The sequence below is a fragment of the Chiloscyllium punctatum genome, chromosome 52 (assembly GCF_047496795.1).
Source record: "Chiloscyllium punctatum isolate Juve2018m chromosome 52, sChiPun1.3, whole genome shotgun sequence".
In the NCBI taxonomy this organism is placed as follows: Eukaryota; Metazoa; Chordata; class Chondrichthyes; order Orectolobiformes; family Hemiscylliidae; genus Chiloscyllium; species Chiloscyllium punctatum.
In genome coordinates, this window is record NC_092790.1 from 27,806,588 (window position 1) to 27,833,228 (window position 26,641).

A 26,641-nucleotide genomic window follows, 5' to 3' on the forward strand; every position below is an offset into this window, starting at 1 on the left:
AGTCAGAGAGATGTGCAGCACGGAAACCGACCCTTCGGTCCAACCCATCCATGCTGAGCAGATATTCCAACCCAATCTAGTCCCAATAGGCAGACTAGGCAAAAAGCCAACAAGTTGTGAAGGAAGGATGATGTTAATGCATTAATGAGACAGACATGTGGATCTGAATATGAAAAGTAGAGCTGAGAATAAGCAAGCAGCAGCAACTGTTAGCAGAAATTCTTTTGTAGGCACCACCCAGTGATGGGAATGTCAATATGATTACAGTCAGGACACTGAATGTACTTGTAGCAAGAGCAGCACAGTAACTGTGTGTGACAGTGGTCTCCATGCCGACTCATACAGCAATGGGTATCAGTGCTGTAACGGATAGAATCCTGGATTGTATGTGAGAGTTTTCGATAACATCATATCATATTTGTAGATCAAATGCTGTGTACTAATAAATATCCAAGAATCCCATTATAAAGGAGTTTTGTGAGCAGAGACAAATAATATTATGCAGGATATATTGAGTTTGTGCCCTGACCATGAGATTTAGGAGGGGAATGAGGCCATTTGGCCCATTGAGTATGCTCTGTCCTTCAATCAGATCATGGCTGTTCAACTCGACTTTCCTGCCTTTTCCACAAAACCTTTGCTTCCCTGATGAACTAAAATCTGCAGGAGATAACAGAACAGATGGAGAGATAGACAGAAATGACAAATTTAGTTTAATCTGGACAAGTGTGAGATAGTGTCAAATTCAATAAGAAAGTTATCATACTGAGGGATATTGATATACAGAAGGATCTTGGTGCAAGTCAGTAACTCTCAGAAAATGGTAACAGAAGTGTTTCAGATGGGAAAGAAAACAAATGGAGTACTAGCCTTCATCAGTCACAATGTTGGGTATCGTGGATTGCATCTGATGCTGTCATTGTATCAAATGGTCGTTTGGCCACATTTGGAGTACTGGGTGCATGTCTCATCTCCACACAATAGGAAGGATGTAGAGGCTTTGGAGAGGGGACAAAAGGGGTTTATCAGCACATTGCCTGTGTTAGGGATTTTTAAGGGTGTGTTTGGTGTAAGAGGAAATTATACAAAGTTGGATTGTTTAATGAGAGTATAAGAGGCTGACAGGTGACCAGGTACAGTAATATAACATTTGGAACAGGGTTAGATAATTTAGATAATCAGAATCTCTTTTCTAGTGTGTAAGTTTCAAATACTAGAGCTGGTTTCAAATACTGGTTTAAGGTGAGAAAGAGGAAGTTTAAACGAGATGTGTGAGGCAAGTGTTTTTTTGTGTAGAGTGGATGTTACTGAGGGAGGTCGTAGAAGCAGAAATGTGAGTAAAGGTTTCAAGTGGGATTAAGACAGAAACATGAACAGGTAGAGAATAGAGGGATATGGACCATGTGCAGGCAGATGGGATGAGTTAGAATAGTATCTTAGACAGCAGAGACGTGGTGGGCCGAATGGCCTGTTTCTGTGCTGCACTGTTAAGTTTTCTAACTTCCCAGCATCGGCCCCAGCATGCTGAAATAGTTAGAAAGGATATGTCAATATACAATAACTGGCCACTTAGAAACACATTTGATAAAAGAGAATTTGTTTTTGAGCCTGTTGGATTTAATTTGTTGGTGTGAATATAAATGGCAGAATTGTAAGGGTGTAGGAGGGGTGTAGTGGTATAGGGGATATGGTGTATTTGAATTTGAACTTTACACAAGTTTCAATAAGGGCTAAAGAGTAATTTGGTAGAGAATAGGACCCCTTAAAGATCAATAAGTTCACCAATGTGTGAAACCAGAGGAGATGGGTGAGATATTTAGACAAAATAATCGTGTCAGAATTTACTGTGGCGAAAGACATGGAAGCTCGGGAACTTGGGGAATTAAATAGTGATGTGTTGGAAAGAATCCTCACCAGAGAAGAGCAAGTGTTGGAATCTTAAAACAAATAAAGGTAGATCAATCCTCAGGAGCTCATTAGGTCTGTGCTAGAATATTGTGGGAAGCTCGGGAAGAGATTACAGAATCCCTAACAGAGATATTTATATTATCAACAGACACAGTGAGGTGTTGGAAGACTGGAGGGTTGTTAATGCTGTTCCGTCACTTAAGGACTGCAGGGAAAAGCCAGGAAATTACAGCCGGTGAGCCCAGTGATGGGGAAGTTGTTCGAGGAGATTCTGAGATAAAGGAGCTCCTTAATGAGAGGTCCTTCATGAATACTATGTCTCAGTATTCACTGCTGAGAAGGGTCTTGTCGTTTGTGAGGACAGCGTGATACAGGCTGATGTACATGTATAGGTGGATGTTAAGATGGACGATATGCTGAGAATTTCGTAAAAGATAAGGATAGATATGTCGCCGAACCAGACGAGATGCGTCCAAAGTTACTACACGAACCGAGGGAATGGATTGCTGCGCACCTGGTGATGACCTTTGTGCCCTCACTGTCCACTGGAGTCTTACCAGATGATTGGAGGCAGGAAAATATTAGTCCCTTGTTCAGGAAAGGGAATAGGGATAATCCTGGGAAATGCACACCTCTCGGTCTTATGTCTGTGGTGTGCAGATTATTGGAGAGGACTCTGAGAGACAGGATTTATTATTCCTTGGGAAACCATAGTTTGATTAGAGGTAGTGAGCATGGTTTTGTAAGGGGCAGGTCATGCCTTAGAAGTCTTATTGAGTCTTTTGAGAATGTGATGAAACACTTTATGGCTCATTCAGAAAGTACGGAGACATGGGAGACAGGGAAACCTGTCTGTCTGGATACAGGATTACTGACCCACACAAGACAGAGGGTGATGATCGATAGAAACAATTCATCCTGGAGCTGAGTGACCTGTGGTTTTCTGCAGGCAGTTGTTACAGGACCTCTGCTCTTTGTGATTTTATGAATAAGTTGGATGTGTGAGTGGAAGAGTTGGTGAGTAAGTTTGCCAAAGACACGAAGGTTGGTGGAGTGGTGGATAGTGTGGGGGGCTGTTGTCGGTTGTAATGGGACATTGACAGGATGTAGAGCTGGGCTGAGAAATGGCAGATGGAGTTCAATCTGGAAAAGTGTGGAGTCATTCATTTTGAAGATTGAATTTGAATGCAGGATACAGCGTTAAAGGTAGGATCCTTGGCAGTGTGGAGGAACAGAGGGAACTTGGGTTCCAAGTCCCTAGATTCCTCAAAGTAGCCACCCAAGCTGATAGGCTTGTTAAAAAGGAATATATTGTGTTGGATTTCATTAGTTTGAGAATTGAGTTTTAAAGCCATGAGGTTATGCTGCAGCTGTACAGAGCCCTGGTTCGACCCCACTTGGAATATTGTGTTAAGTTCTGTTCCCTTCATTACAGGAAGGATGTGGAAGCTTTAGAGAGGGTAAAGAGGAGATTTACCAGGTTGCTGCCTGTACTGGAGAGCATGTCTTATGAAGAAAGGTTGAGGGAGATTAGGCTTTTCTCATTGGAGTGAAGAAGGGTGACGGGTGACTTGGCAGAGGTGAACAAGGTGCTGAGAGTCATAGAGTGAATAGAGAGAGATTTTTTTACCCTGACATAAATAACTATGACAAGGGGGTATAATTTTCGGGTGATTAGCGGATGGTTAAGGGGAGATTTCAGAGGTAGGCTCGTTACAGACTGATTGGTGTATGTGGAATGCACTGCCAGTGGTGGCAGTAAAAGTAGATGCATTAGGGACATTTAATATACTTCTGGATAGGCACATGAATGGTAATAAAATGAAGGGTATGGAAGTTAGAGTCAAAGAGATGTACAGCATGGAAACAGACCCTTCAGTCCAACCCGTCCATGCTGACCAGATATCCCAACCCAATCTAGTCCCAACAGCCAGCACTCGGCCCGTATCCCTCCAAACCCCTCCAATTCATATACACATCCAAATACCTCTTAAATGTTGCCATTGTACCAGCCTCCACCACTTCTTCTGACAGCTCATTCCATACAGGTACCACCCTCTGTGTGAAAATGTTGCCCCTTAGGTCTCTTTCATATCTTTCCCCTCTCACCCCAAACCTATGCCCTCTAGTTCTGGACTCCCCTACCCTATGGAAAATACTTTGTTATTTACCCTATCTATGCCCCTCATAATTTTGTAAATCTCTTTAAGGTCACCCCTCAGCCTCTGACACTCTCCCTGTAGCTCAAATCCTCTAACCCTGGCAACATTCTTGCAAATCTTTTCTGAACCCTTTCAAGTTTCCCAACACCTTTCTGATAGTAAGGAGACCAAAATTGCACGCAATATTCCAACAATGGCCTAGCTAATGTGCTGTACAGTCGCAACATGACCTCCCAACTCCTGTACACGGTACTCTGACCAATAAAGGAAAGCATACAAAAGGCCGCCTTCACTATCCTATCTGCCTGCGATTCCACTTTCAAAGTGTTATGAACCTGTACCCCAAGGTCTCTTTGTTCAGCAACACTCCCTAGGACCTTACCATTAAGTGTTTGAGTCCTGTTAAGATGTACTTTCCTAAAATGGAACACCTCGCATTTATCTGAATTAAACTTTATCTGCCACTCTTTTTTAATCTTACGGTCGGATAAAGGATTGGCATGTCACCATGGCCAAAGGGTCTTGTTCTGTACTGTTCTGTGTTCTAACTGTCGTATCTTAAACTGGGTAATAAGCTCAGATCAGTGTAAAAGGATATGGCATTCAGGAGAAGCTAGTCAACTGGACAGGAAGTTGGGCTTGATGGTAGGAGACAGAGGGCGATGGGAGACATGTTGTTTTTCTGACTGGAGACATGTGACCAGCGGTGGAGTGGGTCCCCTGTTGTTTGTCATTTGGATAAATGGGTTGGATGGGAATATTGGTTTCCCATTAAATAAGTTGTTTGGGTGACACTGGAATTGGTGGTAAAGTGGACAGTGATGAAGTTATCTGTGATACAACAGGATGAACAGTACTGCTGGGATAGTGGGCTGAAGAATAACAGATGGAGATTAATTAGATAATTGTGAAGTGATCCATTTTGGTGAAACAAACCAGGGCGGGATTGTACAGTTAATGTTCTGGCCCTGGGTAGTTTTGTCAATCAGTGACCCAGGAATGCAGGTACACAGTTCTTTGATAGTGGTATCACAGGCTGGTGAAACAGGCGTTTGGGCTGGTTTCCTTTATTGGGCAGAGCATTAAGTGTTGGAGTTGGGATGTCATGTTGTATCTGTACAAGATATTGGTCAGGTCACCATAAAAGCATTGTTGATCAGTGGGAAGAACTCATCTGGTTCACTTACCTCCTTTAGGGAAGGACATCTGACATTCTAACATGGTCTGGCTAACATGTGACTCCAGACCCACTGCAATATGTCTGACTCTGAGCTGTCCTCTGGGTAATTAGCAGTGGCACCCACATCCCATGAATGGATAAATAAAAATACATACGTCCGTCCCTACCTCTGCAAACACATCCAGCTGCAGCAAATCGGTGTGGCTTTGTAACACTGTTCATGCCCTGGCCACTCTCTGTAACACTCTTACCACCTCCAGCACCTTCACCTCTTTCTGTTCCTTTTGTGACATTAAATCCTGACAATGATTCCCCTTCCCATTGCCTTCCCCCTGCTAGCAGACCCTTTGCAATCCCTTTAACACCTACTCCTTCAACACACTCTCATTTTAAGTACTTTGTGATGATCTTCTCATCCTCATAATCGAATATGATACATTTTGTCCTGAGTGAGGGGCCGGTGGGAATTTCGTGCTGTCTGCTTCAATGGAATGTTCTTTCGTTGAGTGATTTACACTGTTCCTTCAAATGGTTTCCACTGTTCATTTACAGGCACACATTTCAGTCTGTTTAGCCTGTTTACCTTGGTCATTTCTCCTCTCAAACCCATGTAATTGGTTATTTTTGTTTCTAGTTGTCGCATGTCCTTTCTGTGATTCACTTTAAAACTTTATATTTCTTTAAACTGCACTTTATCACAATTTCCCAGAGGATCTCTCCAGGTGATATTACTTATTCACTAAGTTTCATCACACAACGATCGCACTGAGATAGTTATATCCCTAGCCAGTTGCACAATTTGTTATTCAAAGCAACACTGAAAAAAGTTCTCTGAACTCCTCTTCCAATATTCCTGTTGTCAGTGTGACTGTCCCAGATTATGGGAATATTGAAGTTTCCCAAAATTATCATAATGTGTTTGGAATTTTTTAACAATGTTTAATACAGTGATGAGCAATGAAATGCTGTTCAGTGGCTAAAACTGTTCTGCTGCTTGTGTCCTTGGCAAGTAGTAGCCAGAATTTACATTCAGACTGACTCTACTTCATGATCTGAGACCAAATGCTTTCTCTGTAATGCCTATGTTATCCATTATTGTTAGTGTTACCCATTTTGCCTGAGTTTCTGCAAGGTTGTGATCCATTGAAAACTTATGTCCACCTTTTGTTTGCCCTGTAAACACGTCTCTCTGGTGTCTAAGTCTCTTTTATCTCTGTGTCACAAATGAATCTACCTTATTGAAGAGACATTATCCATTCCAAAATAAACATAATTTACTCTTTCCCACAATTTCCTCTCACAAATCGATTCCCTGATGTACAGGTTTAGTTAAACTCTGTCCCATCCTGTTCCTTTCTGCTTGTCTTCAGTCACATTCCCACACTGTTCCTATACTTCACCTTTTCTCTGTGGATTTGGAAAGCTCCTTTTACCTGAATCCAGTCCCAGCATCCTCTCTGTCAGTTTGAAGCCCTGTCCATAAACCTACCGACATGATTGGCCAAGATACTGGTCCCTGCACAGTTCCAGTGGGACCATCCGAATGGATTATTTTAAATCAGGTATGGGATATGGGTGTCTCTGGCTGACCAGCCTTTCTTGCTCAGACCTAGCTGCCCTTGAGCTGATTAACTTGCTCGGCCAGTTCAGAGGGTCATTGAGAGGCAAACATTTTTCTGTGGGTATGTCGGGCAGACCACATGAGGATGGGCAGATGTCCTTCTCTAAAAGACACGTGTTTGGGCTTTTTTTTGTACATCAGCAATGTTTTCATACGTATTTATGGATTGTTAATTACCATTTGTTTGAGTTATTGATTTCAAATTTCTCCATTTCTGATGGTGGGATTTAAACCAGCCTCCACAGAACATTCACTGAGGTTTGGCATACATGCTCTAGCAATAATACCAGGCCAGCACTTCACCGGTGCACAGGTTGCTCAACCCTGAGCACTGATGCATCATGAAGCTAAACTCGTTCTTCCGACACACTTGTTTGATCCTAAAATCATCCTGAATTCTGGTGATATCACTCAGTCTCTCTCTAAGTGGTATCCCTCACTGTCTGGATCTAATTGCTGCCTCTGTCAGTGTCTCTCACTCTTGCAGCAACTCCAAATCCTGAGCCAACAGAATTGTCCACTCCAGAGAGATACAGCAGCACAGGCCAGGGATGGAGACTGGGATTTTCCAGATATCTGTGGGACACAGTATCATTCTCCCTGTGTAACCCTCACTGCTGCTGTCTAATTTCCTAATCTATCTATCTTTCAGTCTCCTATAGGTACTCAGGAAGTTACTGACTCAGTGGAAGTCCCAGCTGCTGGGTGTTTCGTCCATCACCACATTGAAGATGTTTGGTCAGCCAGAGAGACAAAGTGCAGGGAGATCTGGAGCCTTCAATAAATCCTGCAGTGAGGTAAGATCACTCACAGTGCACAGAGCAAGGAGCAATGAGAGGGGTCCAAACATCGGCTAACAAGACATGACATAGATACCGTGCTGGAGGGGGAGCACAGTACAGACACACCCCAGGCTCAATCACTGCCCCAACTTTAACTTACTTTGTACTGAGTCAGCATCGGGAGTGTCACAGTTATCGATCCAGGTCTGTCCTGTCTTAGTGAGCATCAGTATAACAGAGGGGAAAGCAAGCCTCCCACGAGAGGGTGGGACTGCTGCCTGGGATCTTTCTGTTCTGCGCTCCCTCTCCAACACTGTATCTATGTCATGTCTCCTTGAACAGTGTCTTCAACAGTGTGTAACTCCTACATCCGTTCCAGTCCCTGTAACCTCCTCCCTTCCCTTTTGTCCCTCTACATATTTGAAATGTACTGTATTCCAGCCTACCATCCCTGTCTCTGTAACTTGCTTCAGTATCTACAACATGCCTTATCTCGGAAGTCTCCTCCTTCAATAACTGGAGACAGAGGCATGCAGCACCAGTCGGTCGAGATCCCCTTTGATAACCGTATTCACTGTCCACTACACCATTAATTTGATCATCCATAAAATTACAAACAATGGCTCCTATATTCTCAACCAAATCGTTTATGTAGATGATATACATCAGTGGGCCCATCCCTGATCCTTATGGCACACCGCTGGTCACAGGCCTCCAGTCTGAACAACAACCCTCTCCCACCTCCCTCTGCCTCCTAATGTGAAGCCAATTTTGTATCCAGTTGGCGAGCTCTCCCTGATCCCATGTGATCTAACCTTACTAACCAGTGTATCATGCTAAACCCTGTCAAAGGCCCTGCTGACATTGGTGTAGACAATATCTGGTCACAACTTCAACGAAAGCAATCAAGTTAGTGAGCCCTGACTTTGTCTGCACAATGCCCTGCTGACGATCTTTGATCAATCTTTGCTTTTCCAAATGAATGTGACTCCTATCTGGCAGAATCACTTTCACAACTTACCCACCACTGACGTTGGGCTAATTGGCCTGAAGTTCCCTGGCTTTCCATTGCAGCCTTTCATAAATAATGGAATAAAACTATATTCTTGCCATAGAGCCATACAGCATGGAAACTGACCCTTCAGTTGGTACCAAACATTACCTAAAACTAAACACATCCCAGCTGCCTGTTGCTGGCCCATATCCCTCTTACCCCTCCCTATTCCTGTACTTAATCAAATGTGTTTTAAACATTGTATTTGTACCCACATTCCCCCCCCCCCTTCCTCAGGAAGTTTATTACACTCTCAAACCACCCTCTGTGTAACAATTAGCCCCCATGTTTTTTTTTAACATGTCCCTCTTCTCACCCTAAAAATGTGGCCCTTCCACTTGAGACTCCCCCATCCTGAGGAAAAGGTAACTGCCATTAACTCTATCTATATCCCTCATCTTTTTCATAAACTTCCATCAGGCCATCTCTCATCCTCCAGGCTCCAGTGAAAAAAGACTGGCTGGATGGGCTTTTTTTCAAAACTCAAGCCTTCCATACCCAGCCACATCCTGGTAAACCTCTTCTGAACGCCCTGCAGCTTAATAATATCCTCACAATAACTGGGCGACCAGAACTGGACAGAGTATTGCAGAACAGGCCTCACCAATATCTGTGCAATCTCAACATGATATCCCAAATCCTCCACTCAATGGACTGAGCAATAGTCAGGCATGCCAAGCACTGTCTTATCCATCCTGTGATGTAAGCTTCAAGATTTATGTACCTGAACCCGGAGGGCCCTCTGCTCTAAAACACTAACCGAGGCCCGAACATTAATTGTATAAGCTCTACTCTTGTTTGTTTTACCAAGTGCACTACCTCGCATTTATTCAGATTGAATTCCATCTACGGTTTCTCAGCCATTTCAGCCATATTATCAAGATCCATTTTAGCAAACCTCCTTCACAGTCCACGATTCCACCCTCCAGTCTTCAAGCACCTCACACTTGGCTGTCAATTGTACAAATACCTTTGCTCAGTGCTCCACAATTTCTTGCCTAGCATCCCACAATGTCCTATAATACACTTAATGAAGTCGTGGGGCTGTCCATACCTTTGTGTTTTAAAACCTCCAGCACCACCTCTTCTATAATGTGCACTCTTTTCAAGTCATAGAGATGGATACCATGGAAGCAGAGCCTTCGGTCCAACTTATCTATGCTGACCAGAAGATCTAAATGCATCCATCCCATTTACCAGCATTTGGCCCAAGTACCTCAAAACACTTGTTATTGATATACCCAACCAGATACCTTTTAAATGTTGTAATTGTATTAGTCTATGTTACTTTCTCTCTCAGCTCATTCCAAACACGCATCACCATGTGCATGAAAAAGCTGTCCCTTCAGTCCCTTTGAAATCTTTCCCCTCTAACCTTAAACCTATGCCCTCTAGTTTTGGACTCCCAACCCCTGGGAAAAGACCTTCAATGTTTACCCAATCCATACCCCTCATGTTTATATAAACCTCTGTAAGGTCACCCCTCAGTCTCCGATTCTCCAGTGACAGTAACCCCAGCTTATTCAGCAACAACCCGGGCAATATCTTGTTAATCTTTTCTGAGCACTTTCAAATTTCACAACGTCATTCCTATAGCAGGGTGACTGGAATTGCCGAGAACTCAATTGTGGTCTAACATATTGCTCTTGTTCCCTGAGTTCCCCAGTCTTTCTCCACAGTAAGTTCTGGAGTGAAAACATTGTTTAGGGTCTTAGGAAATATCCAGTACTTCTGCACATCAATTGCCTCATTCATCTTTAAGGGCCCTTATTTTGTCTCGAGTTACTCTATTACGCTTAATATATTTATACAACCACTTTTGGATTCTCCTTATGCTTCTCTGCAGAGGCTATTTCATGTACCCTTTCTGCATTCCTGATTTCCACCCAAAGTGTATTTCTCCAGCCCCTGTGATCCTCGTGGATTCCCTTCATCCAGCTGACATGTTCCCCTTTTCCTTGACCGGACTCTTAACAGACAGCCAGTGTTTCAAAATGCTGTCAGCATTGACCTGCACACAAACAGGAACATGCTGGCACTGAACGCTCAATTTATCTCACTTTTAATATATTCTCACTTGCCAGATTTCACTTTCCCTGTAAATGGACTCTCCAATCACCTTTTCAAAGTTCCTTGGCTGATACGATCAATATTTGTCTGGCCCCATTTTACAATTTGAACTTGTGGACCAGGCCTGTCCTTTTCCATAGCCATTTTCAAACTCATACAACTGCCTCAGTCCCTTTCCCTACCTTGTTTCCCAAGTGGAGGTCAGGTTTTGCCCCTTTCTCTTTTCAGTCCATTTACATATTGATTGGGAGTTTTCTGGAACGCAATTACCAAATTCCTCCCTTGCAAATGCTGAACACTGGCAGTCCCAGTCTCAGTTTGGAAAGTTTAAAAACCCCTGCCATAACAACCCTATTATTGTGATCGATATTTGAGATCTCCTGACATATTTGTTTCTCAGTCTGCCACGGATTATTCGGGGTCAATAGGACAATCGTGTCAGAGTGATGACCCATTCTTATTTCTCTGTTCCACTAACATAGCTTCACTGGGCGATCCCACAGGAATATCCTCTCTAAGTACTGCTGTGATGATTCATGCAATCAAAACCCACCACCACGCGTCCTCTCTTGCCTCCCCTTCCTGTAGCATCTCTACCTTGAAACAATGAGCTGCCAGTCCTGCCCCTCCCTCAGCTGTGTTTCTGTAATAACTATAATATCCCAGTCCCATGTTCCAATCCATGCCCTGAGTTCATCTTCCTTAGCTGTCAGGCCCCTTGCAATGAAATAAATGCAGTTTAATCATCGGTTTTCCACTATTCCCTGCTATGTTCTTGCCTGCCTTGTCTGTTGAAATTGCTGTCTTTAACTTGTGCACCAACCTCAATCTTCTTTCTGGCCTTATGACTGTTTACGGTCCAACACCCTGCCAGATTGGATTATATCCTCTCAAGCAGCTCTCACAATTCGCCCCACCAGGATATGGGTCCCCCTCCTGCTCCCAGTTCAGGTGCCTTCCCCACCCAGTCCACCTGTTCTGACACCTTTAGGGATATTTGGTCAGGTCCCTGCGTTCCTCAGTAGTCGGCAAGAACCAACCATTCATTATGTCTGCCCTTTGCTTATCATACCTCCCACAGGGTATGACCTAACATTGATCAGAACTAAACTCTGCTCAGATTATCATCTGATCGTCATCAGACTGTAACGAGAGACCATCCCCTTCACTGTGAACATCTTCATCTTTCATGTCGACTGCAAACCTATGAATGATAACTTTTGCTTTCACATCGAAGTTATTATTCAATAGATTAACCAGTGCTGGTTCCTGCACAGATCCCTGTGGTACACCCGCTGGTGAAAGAATTTCAAACACGAAGAGGTTTATCCACGAATTTTGTATCCAATTTACCAACTTGCCTTGAATCCCAGTGGCTCTTCCCTTTCGGACCAGCCTTCCATGTGGGACCTTGTCAAAGGCCTTATTCAGGTCCATGTAAACCACATCATCTGCACTGCCCTCATCAATATTTTGAGAGATCATTTAAAAAAAAACGCAACTGAATTCCTCAGACAGTATCTTCCTCTGCCAAATCCGCGATGACTCAGCCAAGTTGATCCCTGCCTTTTCAAGTGTTTATTCATCCACAGAATTGTTCCCAGAAGTGTCCCTCCCCCTGTTGTCAGACTATCTGCTCTGTAATTACCTGGCCTATTCTTGCTGCCTTTCTTGAACAAAGGAACCACCTTAGCGATCCTCCAGTCATTCAGCACTACACCTGTGGCCAGCAAAGTATTAAATATATCCACCAGTGCCCCAGCAATCTCCTCCCTTACCTCCCATAGCAGCCTGGGATATATTTCTTTGGGCTTTGGGGATTTCCCAACCTTTATGCCTGTGAAGACATTTAATACTTGCTCCTTATTGATCTTAACATGTTGTAGAACCTCACCATCCCAACTGAAATCCCCGGCTACAATGTCTTTCTCCTGTGTGAATACGATGGGAAGTATTCATTGGAGACCTCACCTACTTCCTCTGGCTCCATGCACAGATTATCCCTTTGGTTTCTAACAGGCACAACTATTTAACTAGTAATCTTCTTCCTCGAACTGTATTGATAAAATACCTTGTGGCCTTTTCTTAACGGTATCTCCCAAGGGTATTTCAAGCCCATTCTTTGCTCCTCATTTTTAAGGACCCCTTGCACTCTCTATACTTTTGAAGTGCTTCGCCTGTTTTCATCGCACTGTCCTTACTTTATCCAGGTCACGATATCGCGTGACCAGTATTCACTGCAGTTACTGCCGTTGTCTTTCACTCTTCTCTTCTGGGAGCACACTGGCCCAGAATTCTCCCTGTATCACTTTAACTTTCTTCCTTTATCCGAATATGAACCCAACTGTAAATAGTTCCTCCCAGTCTGTGTTTGCCAGATCCTGTCTCGTGATAATGATAATGCCCAGTGACAGTAATATTCTAATGATTAGGGGCTTCTCCAAATTTTGGCACCTTCACTTCTGCACTATCCTTATTTCTTTCCAAAATGACTTTGACACTTAGTGTTGTGTCCACTATCCCAAAAAGCCTACAAAAATCCTTATCCTTCTGTCTATCATCCTGTCCAGCATCTACAACCTACTCTGTCGGTAACACCCAGCCCTTACTGATCTACCCTCCAGCCTCTCCAGCACATGATATCACTGCAAACTTCTCCAGTCCCCACAGCACTTCTCCATCCTTTCATACAGCACCTCATTACCTCTAACTATTCAGAGAGTACGGAGGCATGGGATACAGGGAAACCTATCTGTCTGGATACAGAATTCCTGGCCTCTAGAAGACAGAGGACGATGATAGATACAAAACCTTCAGCCTGGAGTTCAGTGACCAGTCGTGTTCTGCAGGGATCAGTTCCCGGAACCATGCTCTTTGTGATTTTTATAAATGACTTGGATGTGGGAGTGGAAGATTGGGTTAGTAAGTTTGCCAATGACACAAAGATTGTTGTGGTGGTGGGTAGTGTGGAGATCTGTTGCTGGTTGCAACGGGGTATTGACATGATGGGGAGCTGGGCTGAGAGGTGGCAGAAAGAGTTCAAACTGGAAAAGTGTGAAGTGATTGGTTTTGGAAGGTCGTAACTTGAATTTGGAATATTGGGTTAAAAGTAAGATTCTTGGCATGTGGAGTAACAGTTGGATGTTTGGTTCCATGTCCATAGATCCCTCAAAGTTGCTACCCAAGCTGATAGGGTTGTTAAGAAGGAATACGTTGTGTTGGCTTTCATTAGCTGAGGGATTGAGTTTCAGAGCCGTGAGGCTATGCTGCAGCTCGATGGAGCTCTGCTTAGACCACTCTTTGATATTATATTCAGTTTTGATTCTCTCATTACAGGAAGGATGTGAAAGCTTAAGAGATGGTAAAGAGAAGATTTATAAGGATGCTGCCTGGACTGAAGAATATGTCTTATGAAGAAAGGTTGAGGGAGGTAAGGCTTTCCTCATTGGAGTGAAGAAGGATGAGGGACGTCTTGGTCGAGGAGAACAAGATAATAAGAGGTGCAGACACAGTGAACAGTGATTTTTTCCCCCATGGCAGAAATGTCTATCAGAAGGGAGTATAATATTAAGGTGACTGGAAGAAGGTTAAGGGGAGATTTCAGAGTTTGGTTCTCCACAGAGTGGTGGGTGTGTCGAATGTACTGCAGTGGTGGTAGTAGTTAGGTGCGTTAAGGGCATTTAATAAGAGTCTTGGAAAGGCACATGGATGATAGTGCAAAATGAAATGTATGTAGGTTTGATCTTAGAGGAGGATAAAAGGTCGGCAGAACATTGAGGGCCCAAGGGCCTTATACTGTACTGTTTTATGTTCTACGTTCCGTATGGAAAACTGGGTAATATGTTCTGATCAAAGTAAAAGGATACGGCATCCAGGAGGAGCTAGTCAACTGGATATACAATTTACCACATGGTAGGAGACAGAGGGTCATTGGAGACATTTTGTTTTTCTGACTGGGGGTGTTTGTCATTTGGATAATTGATTTGGCTGAGAATATTACTTTCCTGGTAAATACGTTTGTAGGTGGCACTAAGATTAGTGATATACTGGACAGTGAAGAAGGTTAACTATGATAAAACAGGATGAACAGTACTGCTGGGATAGTGGGCTGAAGAATAGCAGATGGAGTTTAATTAAATAATGTGAAGTGTTCTATTTTGGTAAACCAAGCCATGGCGGGACTTGTACAGTTAATGTTCGGGCCCTGGGTAGTGTTGTCAGTCAGCGAGCCAGAGATGCAGGTACACAGCTCTTTGAAAGTGGTGTCTCAGGGAGACAGGTTGGTGAAGCATGTGTTTGGGATGGTTACCTTCATTGGTCACAGCATTGAGAGTAGGAGTTGGGATGTCATGTTGTGGTGTACACTGGTGAGGTCACCATAAAAGCATTGTTGATCAGTAGGAGAAATACATCTGGTTCACTTACATCCTTTAGGGAAGGACATCTGACATTCTAACCTGGTCTGGCTGTCATGTTACTCCAGACCCACAGCAATATGGCTGATTCGGAGCTGCCCTCTGGGTAATTAGCATTGGGGCAAAGAATGCTGGTTCTGGTAGTGACACCCACATCCCATGAATGAATAAGTTAAATACATATGTCCCTCCATTCCTCTGTGAACCCCTCCAGCTGCAACAATCCGTACTGGCTTTGTAACACCATTCAGGCCCTGACCACTCTCTGTAACACTCTCACCACCTCCAGCACCTTCACCTCTCCCTGTTCCTGACGTGTCATCAAACCCTGACAATGATTTCCCTTCTCACTGCCCCCCTCCTGCAAGCAAACAGTTCACAATCCCTCTAACACTTACTGCCTAAACACTCTCTCACTTTAGAATTGTTAGTACTTTTTGGTGATCTTCTAAGCCTGATAATCTAATAAGATCCATTTGTCCTGAGTGAGGGACAGCAGGAAATTTCTTGCTGAGATTTTGACTGTTTCAATGGAATGTCCTTTTGTTGAGTGTTTTACATCATTCTTCAAGTGTTTTCAACTGTTTGCTTACAGGCACACATTCTAGTCTGTTCATCCTGTTCACCCTTGGTCAGTTCTCCTCTCAAACCCATGTAAATGGGCTATTTTGTTTCACATTGTGTCTTGTCCATTCTGTGATTCATGTTAAAGCTTTAGAATTAATTAAATTTCACTTTTTCCAAGTTTCCCAGAGGATCTCCCTGTGTGCCATTACTCATTCACTCAGCTTCATCAGACAACAGTCGCTCTGAGATAGCTGCGTCCCTCGCCAGTTGCACAATGTGATATTCAAAGAAACACTGATGGGAAAAAAAAGTTCTCCTCTTCGAATATCACTCTTGTCAGTGTGATTGTGCTAGATTATGCGAATATTGAAGTTTCCCAAAATTATCTCAATGCCTTTGTTAAAAATTCCAATGAGTTCCTGTTTAATGCAATGATGAGCAAGGAAATCCTGTTCGGTGGCTAAAACTGTTCTGCTGCTTGTGACCTTGGCAAGTAGTAGCCAGAATTTACATTCAGACAGATTCTACTTCATGATCTGTGGCCAAATACTTTCTCTGTAATGCCTTTGTTACCCATGTCTGTCAGCGTTACCCAACCGTCCTTTCCCATTCTGCCTTAGACCCCGCAAGATTGTGAACCATTGAATATTTATGTTCCACCTTTTGTTCGTCCTGTAACCATGTCTCTCTAGTGTCTAAATCCCATTTATCTCTGTGTCACAAATCCATCTACCTTATTGAAAATACTTTGTCCATTCCAAAATAAAACATAATTTACTCTTTCCCATAATCTCCTGTCACAAACCTGATGTACAGTTTTAGTTAAAGTTTTTCCATCCTGTTCCTGTCTGCTTGACTTCAGTCACATTCCCATGCTGTTCTGATGCTTCACTTTTTATCTTTGGATTTGGAAAGCTCCTTGCACTTGAACCCTGTCCCTGCATCCTCTCTATCAATTTAAAGCTCTGTCCATAAACCTGCCAACATAATTACCAATACTCCGTTCTCATCATGGTTCCACTGGATCCCAGTGCAATGGGATTGTTTTTATTTACTTCTGGGATATGGGTGTCTCTGGCTGCCCAGCCTGAGCTGCCTTTGAGTTGAGTAACTTGCTCGGCCATTTCAGAGGTAAATTGAGAGACAAACACTTTACTGTGGGTATGTCGTGCAGACCACGTGAGGATAGGCAGATGTTCTTCTCTTAAGGACCAGTGTCTTTTTGATGAACAAAGATTATTTTGGACATCAGCAATGGTTTCATACTTATTCATGAATTTGTAATTGCAAGTTGTTTTTAATTATTGATTTAAACTTCCCCCATTTCTGTTGGTGGGATTCAAACCTGTCTCCCCTGACCATTAGCTGAGGTTTGGGATACATGCTCTAGCAATAATACCACTCGGCCATCACTTCACCTGCTCACAGGTTGCTCATTCCTGATCGTTTATGCCAGTGCATACTGAAGCAAAACCCGTTCTTCCTACACAATTATTTGATTCTGACATCTTCAAGCAGTCTGGTGATATCACTCAGTCTCTCTCCACGTGGTATCCCTCACTGTGGGGGTCTAACTGCTGCCGCTGTCAGTGTCTCTCACTCTTGCAGCTACTCCAGATCCTCAGCCAACAGAATTCTCCACTCCAGAGAGATGAGGCAGAACAGGCCAAGGATGCAGACTGGGATTTTCCAGATCTCTGTGTGACTTAGTGCCATTCTGTATGTGTAACCCTCAGTTCATCCGTCTAACATCCCATTCTGTCTATTTCTCTGTCTCCAGTAGGTTCATGACTAAATAGACTTCCCATCTGCTGGGTGTCTCGTCCATCACCACATTGAATATAGTTGGTCAGCCAGAAAGACAAAGGGAAGGGAGATCTGGAGTCTTCAATAAATCCTGCATGAGGTAAGATCACTCACAGCGCACAGAGCAGAGAGCAAGGGTGGGCTCCAAACATCAGCCAACAAGACATGACATAGATACAGTGCTGGAGGGGGAGCACAGTACACACACCCCTCAGGCTCAATCCCCACACCTACTGTAAGTTCTGTTGTACTAAGACTCATTACTCTGCAACACTATATCTGTGGCATGTCTTGTGCACCAGTGTCTTCAATAATTTGTAACTCCTATAACAGTTCCTGTCTCTGTAACCTCCTCACTTCCCGATAGCCCCTCCACATATTTGAAATGTACTGCATTCCAGACTACAATCACTATCACTGTGACTTGCTACAGTGTCTATCACATGCCTTATCTCCTCCTCCAATAACTGGAGACAGAGCCATGCAGCATAAAAGGGTTCCTTGGATCCAACTAGTCCATGCTGACCAGAGTCCCTGAACAAGTCATGTTTCCCTGCACTTGACCCATATCCCTTCAAACCTTCTCCTCTCCATGTACCTGCCCAATTGTTTTTTACATGTTGTTATTGTACTTTTCTCTACCACTTCCCCTGGGAACCCATTCCATGCCTGCACCATCCTCTGTGTGAAAAATGTTCTCCTCCAATCCCATCTAAGTCTTTCCTCTCCCATCTCATATTTATGCCCTCTAGAACACAGATCATGACAGTGCAGTACTGGCCTTTCAGCTCTCGATGTTGCACTGACCTGTGGAACTAATCTGAAGCCCAAGTAACTAACACTAGTCCATTCTTGTCCATATGCCTATCCAATGACCATTTAAATGCCCTTAAAGTTGACGAGTCTACCACTGTTGCCGGCAATGCATTCCATGGCCCGACTACTCTGAGTAAAGAACCTACCTCTGGCATCTGTCCCATATCTATTTATTAGTATTAGTATCTACCTCAATTTACTGTCTCCCCTCGCATTAGGCATCGCGATCCAAGACAAAAGGCTCTCACTGTCCAACTCATCTAACTCTGTTTATGTTATATGTCTCAATTAATAGGCCTCAAATGTCTTCTCACGACCAGAAACAGATTCAAGTCTCTCAGCATTACTCATAAGTCCTTCACTCCAGACTCGGTAAAATCTTAGTAAGTCTCCTCTGAACCCTATCCAAATCTTCAACATCCTTCCTGTAATGCGTTGGTCTGAACCATAGTCAAAACTATGACTATGAACCATAGTCAAAATTTGAGCGGGAGCAGCGTCGAAGTAAAAGCGAACCCGGGAGACTACAGCAAAGGTAAGACAGTTCGTTTTAAAATTGCTTACCTGTAGCGGGCAGCGGTGTGTTTTTTTTTTCTCTCTCTCTCCACAGAAAGAGCGGGAGCTGCAGAGGAAGTGACGGCGAGCAGAGGGGCAGCCGGGAAGGAAAAGTGAGTATATAAGTCTGGAAGGATCTAAAGAAAGGGAATTCATGGAATGCTTACAGGATGGCTTTTTGGAACAGCTTGTCATGGAGCCCACAAGAGAGCAGGCTATTCTGGACCTCGTGCTTTGCAATGAACCAGACTCTATAAAAGATCTTAAAGTAAGGGAACCGTTAGGAAGTAGCGACCATAATATGGTAGAGTTCAGTCTGGAGTTTGAAAGGGAGAAGGCAAAATCTGATGTAATGGTGTTACAGTTGAATAAAGGTAATTATGAAGGCATGAGAGAGGAACTGAATAAAATAGACTGGAAGAAGAGGCTAACCGAAAAGACACTAGAGCAAAAATGGCAGGAGTTTGTAGGTATAATTGAGGACACTACAGAGGTTCATTCCCAAGAAAAGAAAGATTAACCGGGGAGGGATTAGACAACCTTGGCTGACAAAGGAAGTCAGGAAATGTATTAAAGAAAAAGAGAGATCCTATAAAGTGGCTAAGAACAGTGGGAAATCAGAAGATTGGGAAGGATACAAAAGCCAACAGAGGATAACAAAGAGTGTAATAAGAAATGAGAGGATCAAATATGAAGGTAGGCTAGCCAGTAATATTAGAAATAATCGTAAAAGTTTCTTTCAGTACATAAGAAACAAACGACAGGCAAAAGTAGACATTGGGACACTTCAAACTGATGCAGGGAGCCTAGTGATGGGAGATAAGGAAATAGCAGGAGAACTTAACAAGTACTTTGCGTCAGTTTTCACAGTGGAAGACCTGAGTAATATCCCAAAAATTAAAGGGTGTCACGGGGCTGAGTTGAGTATGTTGCCATTACGAAAGAGATAGTGCTAGAAAAGTTAAAAAGTCTTAAAATTGATAAATCTCCTGGCCCCGATGGGATACATCCTAGAGTTCTGAGAGAGGTTGCTGAGGAAATAGCAGAGGCATTGGTTAAGATCTTTCAAGAGTCACTGGAGTCAGGAAAGGTCCCGGATGATTGGAAGATGGCTGTAGTAACCCCCTTGTTCAAGAAAGGATCAAGGCAAACGATGGAAAACTATAGGCCAATTAACTTAACCTCGGTTGTTGGTAAAATTCTAGAATCCATCATTAAGAATGAGGTTTCTAAATTCTTGGAAGAGCAGAGTCTGATTAGAACAAGTCAACATGGATTTAGTAAAGGGAGGTCATGCCTGACAAACCTGTTGGAATTTTTTGAAGAGGTAACAAGTACGTTAGACCAGGGAAACCCAGTGGATGTGGTCTATCTGGACTTTCAAAAGGCCTTTGATAAGGTGCCACACGAGAGGCTGCTGAGCAAGGTGAGGGCCCATGGTGTTCGAGGTGAGCTGCTGGGATGGATTGAGGATTGGCTATCTAACAGAAGGCAGAGAGTTGGGATAAAAGGTTCTTTTTCAGAATGGCAGGCGGTGACGAGCGGTGTCCCGCAGGGTTCGGTTCTGGGGCCACAGCTGTTCGCATTATATATTAATGATTTGGATGAGGGAACCGGGGGCATTCTAGCGAAGTTTGCCGATGATACGAAGTTAGGTGGACACGCAGGTAGTACTGAGGAAGTGGGGAGGCTACAGAAGGATCTAGACAGGTTGGGAGAGTGGTCCAGGAAATGGCTGATGGAATTTAACGTGAGCAAGTGCGAGGTCTTGCACTTTGGCAAAAAGAATATAAGCATGGTCTACTTTCTAAATGGTGAGAAAATTAATAAAGCCAAAGCATAAAGGGATCTGGGAGTGCTAGTCGAGGTTTCTCTAAAGGTAAACATGCAGGTTGAGTCTGTGATTAAGAAAGCGAATGCAATGTTGTCTCTTATCTCAAGAGGGTTGGAATATAAAAGCAGAGATGTACTACTAAGAATTTATAAAGCTCTGGTTAGGCCCCATTTGGAGTACTGTGTCCAGTTCTGGTCCCCACACCTCAGGAAGGACATACTGGCACTGGAACGTGTCCAGTGGAGATTCACACGGATGATCCCTGGAATGACAGGTCTAGCATATGAGGAACGGCTGAGGATACTGGGATTGTATTCGTTGGAGTTTAGAAGATTAAGGGGAGATCTAATAGAGACGTACAAAATAATACATGGCTTTGAAAAGGTGGATGCTAGAAAATTGTTTCTGTTAGGCGAGGAGACTAGGACCCGTGGACACAGCCTTAGAATTTGAGGGGGTCATTTCAGAACAGAAATGGGGAGACATTTCTTCAGCCAGAGAGTGGTGGGCCTGTGGAATTCATTGCCACGGAGTGCAGTGGAAGCCGGGACGCTAAATGTCTTCAAGGCCGAGATTGATAGGTTCTTGTTGTCTAGAGGAATTAAGGGCTACGGGGAGAATGCTGGTAAGTGGAGCTGAAATGCGCATCAGCCATGATTGAATGGCGGAGTGGACTCGATGGGCCGAATGGCCTTACTTCCACTCCTATGTCTTATGGTCTAACTCCAAATGCGGCCGCACCAGAGTTTTGAACAGCTGCAGCATTATCTCATGGTTCTGACAGTCAATCCCTGTACCAATAAAAGTTCACACGCTGAATGCCTTCTTAATAACTCTTTCAACCTGGGTGGCGACTTTCAATGAATCCATGTCCATAGACACACTGATCTCTCTGTTGATCTGCATTACCAATATCTGCTTTACCCACATCCACCTGTTAGGTCACCTTCTCAAATACGTCAATAAGGTTTGTGAGGCATGACCTACCCTTCACAAAACCGTGCTGACTATCCCTCATCAACGTATTCACCTCCAGATGATTATAAATCCTAGCCTCTTTTACAAGCCTTTCCAACACTTTACCCAGAATCGGAGTAAGGCTCACAGGTCTATCATTACCCAGGGTTGTCTCTACTTCCCTTCTTGGTCAAGGGGTCAACATTTGCTATCCTTCAGCCATCTGGCCCTATTCTTGTACACAATGATGGCATAAAGATCAAAGCCAAAGGCTCGGCAATCTCCTTCCTGGCTTACCAGAGAATCCAAGGATCAATCCTATCTAGTGCAAGGGACTTACCAATTTTAACACTTTCCAGAATTGCTAACACCTTCTCCTTCTGCAGTTCAATCCCATCTAGTTATGGACCCCACTACCCTGGGGTAAAGACGTTGGCTAATCAACATTCCTGTACCCATCATGGTTTTCTAAACCTTTATAAGGTCACCCCTCAGGCACCTACACCCAATGGAAATGAGAAAGACAATGATATAAATATCCCTGCTCATGTCCCTGCCACTACGCTGTCACAATGTTCTGGGATACACTTGTTTAGGACCTAGGGCTTTCTCTCCCTTTGTGTTCTAAGACCTCCAGTGCCACCTCTTCTGTAATAGGGACTCTTTACAAGCCATCACTGTTTCTTTCCTTTGTTTCCTAGTTTTTGTTCACAGTACGTTCTGACATGAAATGCTCATTTTGGCTCTTGCCCATCTCCTGTGGTTCCACACATTGATGGCCTCACTGATCTTTGAGGGGCCCTAGTGTCTCTCCAGTTGCTTTTTTGTACTTTTGTGCTGTAGAAAACCCGTTGCATTCTCCTTTACCTTATCTGCCAAAACTATCTCATCCCCCCCACCCCCATGTTACTTTCCAGCTTATCCATCCTCTCTGTTTCTGTCACACCCTCCAGTATCAGTAACATCTTCATCAATCCTTGCAGCATTTACAGTTTCAGAAAATGCTTCCTAAATCAGGATGATCAGAATTCTATGCAGTACTCCAAAGCTGTGCTGACTATCCCTAATCAATCCTTGTCTTTGGAATGCATATAACTCCTGTCCTGCGGACTTGCTTCCAACAATGTATGCACCACTAACATCAAGCCAATTGGTGTTGATGTCCCTTGGCTTTCCCTCGGAGCCTTTCCTAAGCACTGGCACAACATTAGCCCCCCTCCTGGCTCCCTGGAGACAATGATAACTTCAGGCTATCAGTGATAGAAAAATCTCTTTTTGGGACTCCGCAATTTCTTCCTGAGCTTCTCACAATATCCTGAGATATACTGCATTAGTTCCCAAGGACTTGTCTCCCTTATATGCATTTTAATACCTCTAGTACCTCCTGTTATCTGGAGTCTTTTGAAGACATCACATTTTTCCCCCTGACTTCACCAGTCTTCCTCCACAGTAAGTTCAAACGTGACATTTTCGTTTAGTATTTCACCCATCTCCTGTGGCTGGCTCCATTCATCTTCAAGGAGCCGTATTCTCCCCCTAGTTAATCTTGTGTTGTTAATATAATTGTAGAATCTCTTTGGATTTTCCTCAGCCTGATTTGCCAAAGCTTTCTCAGGTCCCCTTTGGGCCCTCGTGATTTCACTCTTAAATGTATTACTCCACCCGCAATGTTCTTCAATGAATTCCCTTAATCCAGCTGGCTATATGTGACATGTGCCCCTTTTGTTGACCAGAGCCTCAATACCCCCCCCCCCTTATCCAATGGTTCCTACTTGTGTCAGCATTGTCATTCACACTAACAGGAATATGCTGGCCCTGACCTTTCATTTTATCTCTCTTTTGAAAGTTTCCCACCTGCCTGACGTCCCTTTACCTGCAAATATCCTCCACAATCAATTGTTAAAAGCTCTTGAAGCAAGGCCAGTTTTGATCTTTAACTTGTGGACCAGGCTTATCCTTTTCCATCGCTATTTTCAAACTAATAGAATCGTGAGAACTTTGCGAAAGTGTTGCCCCACTAATGACTCAGTCCCTTTCCTTTCCTTGTTTCCCAAGGGGAGGTCAGGTTTTACCCCTTTCTGCAGTCTGACCATTTACATTCTGACTGAGACAGTTTTCTTAAATATGACTAACAAATTCTTCGCTCCCAAGCGCTGAACATTCTAGCAGTCCGAGTCTTGGTTTGGAAAGTTAAACTCCCCGACCATTACAATCCTATCATTCTTACAGATCTCTGAGATCTCCCGATATATTTGCTGCTCAAATTCCCACTGACTGTTGGGGGCCTGTCGTACAGTCATATCAAACTGATAACCCATTCTCATTTCTCAGTTGCACCATTATGGCTTCACTGGGCGTTCTCTAGAACATCCTCTCGAAGTCCTGCTGTCATGTTTTCATTGATCAAAAACTCCACTCCCCCTTCTCTCCCACCACCTGTTCTCTCCATCCTGTAGAATCTGTACCCTGGAACATTGAGCCCCCAGTCCTGCCCCTCCCTCGGCTGTGATTCTGTCATACCATGGTACCCCGGTCCCATGTTCCCGTCCATGCACTGAGTTCATCTGCCTGAACTGTTAGGCTTTTTACTTTCGAATAAATGCACTTTAATTAATCAGTTTTCCCTCTATTTAAATTCCTGTCTTGAAATTCTGTCCCAGCCTCAACCTTCAGACTGTAGCCTGAGACCATCTCCCTCACTGTGGACAACACCCTCACCTTCACGTCAGCTGCAAACTTACTAATGATACCTTCTGCTTTCACATCCAACTCATAAATGCATATAATACTGTACAAAATAATGAGAGGAATGCATAGAGTCAATAGCCAGAGACCTTTTTCCCCAGGGCAGGATTGACTGGTACGAGAAGTCATAGTTTGAAGATATTAGGAGGAAGGTATAATGGAGACAACAGAGGTAGGTTCTTTACGCAGAGAGTTGTGAATGCATGGAATGCGTTGCCAGCGGTGCTGGTGGAAGCGAAGTCATTGGGGACATTTAAGCGACTGCTGGACATGCACATGGATAGCAGTGAGGTGAGGGGTGCGTAGGTTAAGTTAATATATTTTACATTAGGATTAAATCTCAGCACAACTTCGTGGGCCTATGGGCCTGTTCTGTGCTGTACTTTTCGATGTTCTATTTTCTATAATAAACAGCAATGGTTGCTGCACAGATCCCTGTGGTACACCCGCTGGTGAAAGTATTTCAAACACAAAACTTACCCTCCACCGTTATGGATCCAGGTTGCCAAATTGCCTTGGATCCCATTGGTCTGTTAGACCTGCGTTCCATGAGGGACTTTGTCAAGCTCCTTAATGAACTTCATGTAACCTACAGCTTCTGCACTGCCCTCATCAAAATCCTCAATCATAATTTCAAACAAAAATCTCTGCTGAATTTGGGACAGGATCTTTCTCTATCAAATTCGTGATGAGTATCCATAATCGATCTCTGCCTTTCCAAATGTTGATTCATTCTGTCAATCAGAATTGTTTCGAATGATTTCCGTGCCCCTGCTGTCAGACTCTCTGCTCTGTAATTACCTGGCCTATCCCTGCTGCCCTTCTTGAATAAAGGAACCACATTAGCGATTCTCCAGTCATTCAACACTTCACCTGTGGCCAACAAAGTATTAAACATATCCATCAGGGCCCCAGCAATCTCCTTCCTTACCTCCCATAGCAGCCTGGAATACATTTCATTGGGCACTGGGGATTCCTCCAACTTTAAGCATGTGAACAAATGGAACACTTCCGCCTTATTGATCTTAACACGTTCGAGAAACTTGCCATCCCAACTGAAGTCCCCGGGTACAATGCCTTTCTCCTGTGTGAATACAGATGGGAAGTATTAATTGAAGCTCTCACCTTCTCCCTCTGGCTCCATGCACAGATTGGTCCTTTAGTTTCCAACTCTTCCCTCAGTAATTTTCCTATCCTTACTATACTGCTAAAATACATTCATTTTTCTGGAGCCCAACTTGCACTCCCTATACTTTTTAATGGCTTCACCTGTATTTATTGCAGTGTATTTTGTTTATCAAACTCACGATATCACTTGATTAGTATTTGCTGGACCAGCTGCCTTTACTATTCCCTCGTCAGGAACACACTGGCCCTGAACTCTCACTGCATCGCTTTAACGTACTCCCACTTTCCAAATATAGACCCAACTCCAGATAGTCCTCCCAATCTCTGTTTGTCAGATCCTCTCTATTGATAGTGATACTGATAGGAGGTTCAGTTGTGAGTGGGACAGACAGGAGGTTGTGTGGCTGCAGAAGAGACCCCAGGATGGTGTGCTGCCTCCCTGGTATGAGGGTCAAGGATGTCTCTGAGCAGTTACACAACATTCTGAAGTGGAAGGACAAATATTCAGAGGTTATTGTTCACATTGGTCCACATGACACAGTTAGTCAAAGGGATGGTATCCTGTGAAATACGTACAGGGAGTGCGGAAAGAAGTTAAAAAGCAATAAATCAAGGGTTGTGATCTCCAGAATACTCCCAGTGCCACATGCCAATAAGGGTAGAAATAGAAAGATTGGCGAGATGGATACGTGGCTGAGGAGCTGGTGGAGGGGGCAGGGTTTTCAGTTCTTGGATCATTGGGATCTCTTCTGGGGTAGAGGTGACCTGAAAAAGGGGGGCAGGTTAGACTTGAACCAGAGGTGCACCAGTATCCCTGGGGGGAGATTTGTTTGTCTTACCCCAGAGGGTTTAAACTAGTTTGGCAGGGTTTTTGACTCTAAGTAAGAGACGGCCCATTGATCAGTCAAGGGAAAAATGCATCAGCCATCGAGAGCATGTTTTCTATCCAGGATATCTAGGGGCACAGTAAAGGGAGGGAAAAGACTTCTGGTTTAAAGGACATTTATTTTGAGACATGAGGCCTGACAGGTAAGGCAGACG

The 26,641-nt window shown here is 43.7% G+C and overlaps 1 long non-coding RNA gene across 3 annotated transcripts in view; it reads left to right on the forward strand.

The window, feature by feature from the left end:
• Window positions 1-26,641, forward strand: part of LOC140470864 (uncharacterized) — a 58,498-nt gene that overhangs the window by 18,442 nt on the left and 13,415 nt on the right. For 2 of the 3 annotated variants that reach the window (XR_011956772.1, XR_011956771.1), the window contains 4 exons: window positions 7,524-7,668; window positions 14,114-14,277; window positions 17,540-17,665; window positions 18,677-19,049. This is a non-coding gene — a long non-coding RNA (uncharacterized lncRNA). The remainder of the gene's footprint in view (window positions 1-7,523; window positions 7,669-14,113; window positions 14,278-17,539; window positions 17,666-18,676; window positions 19,050-26,641) is intronic. The other variant, XR_011956773.1, reaches the window with a different exon arrangement.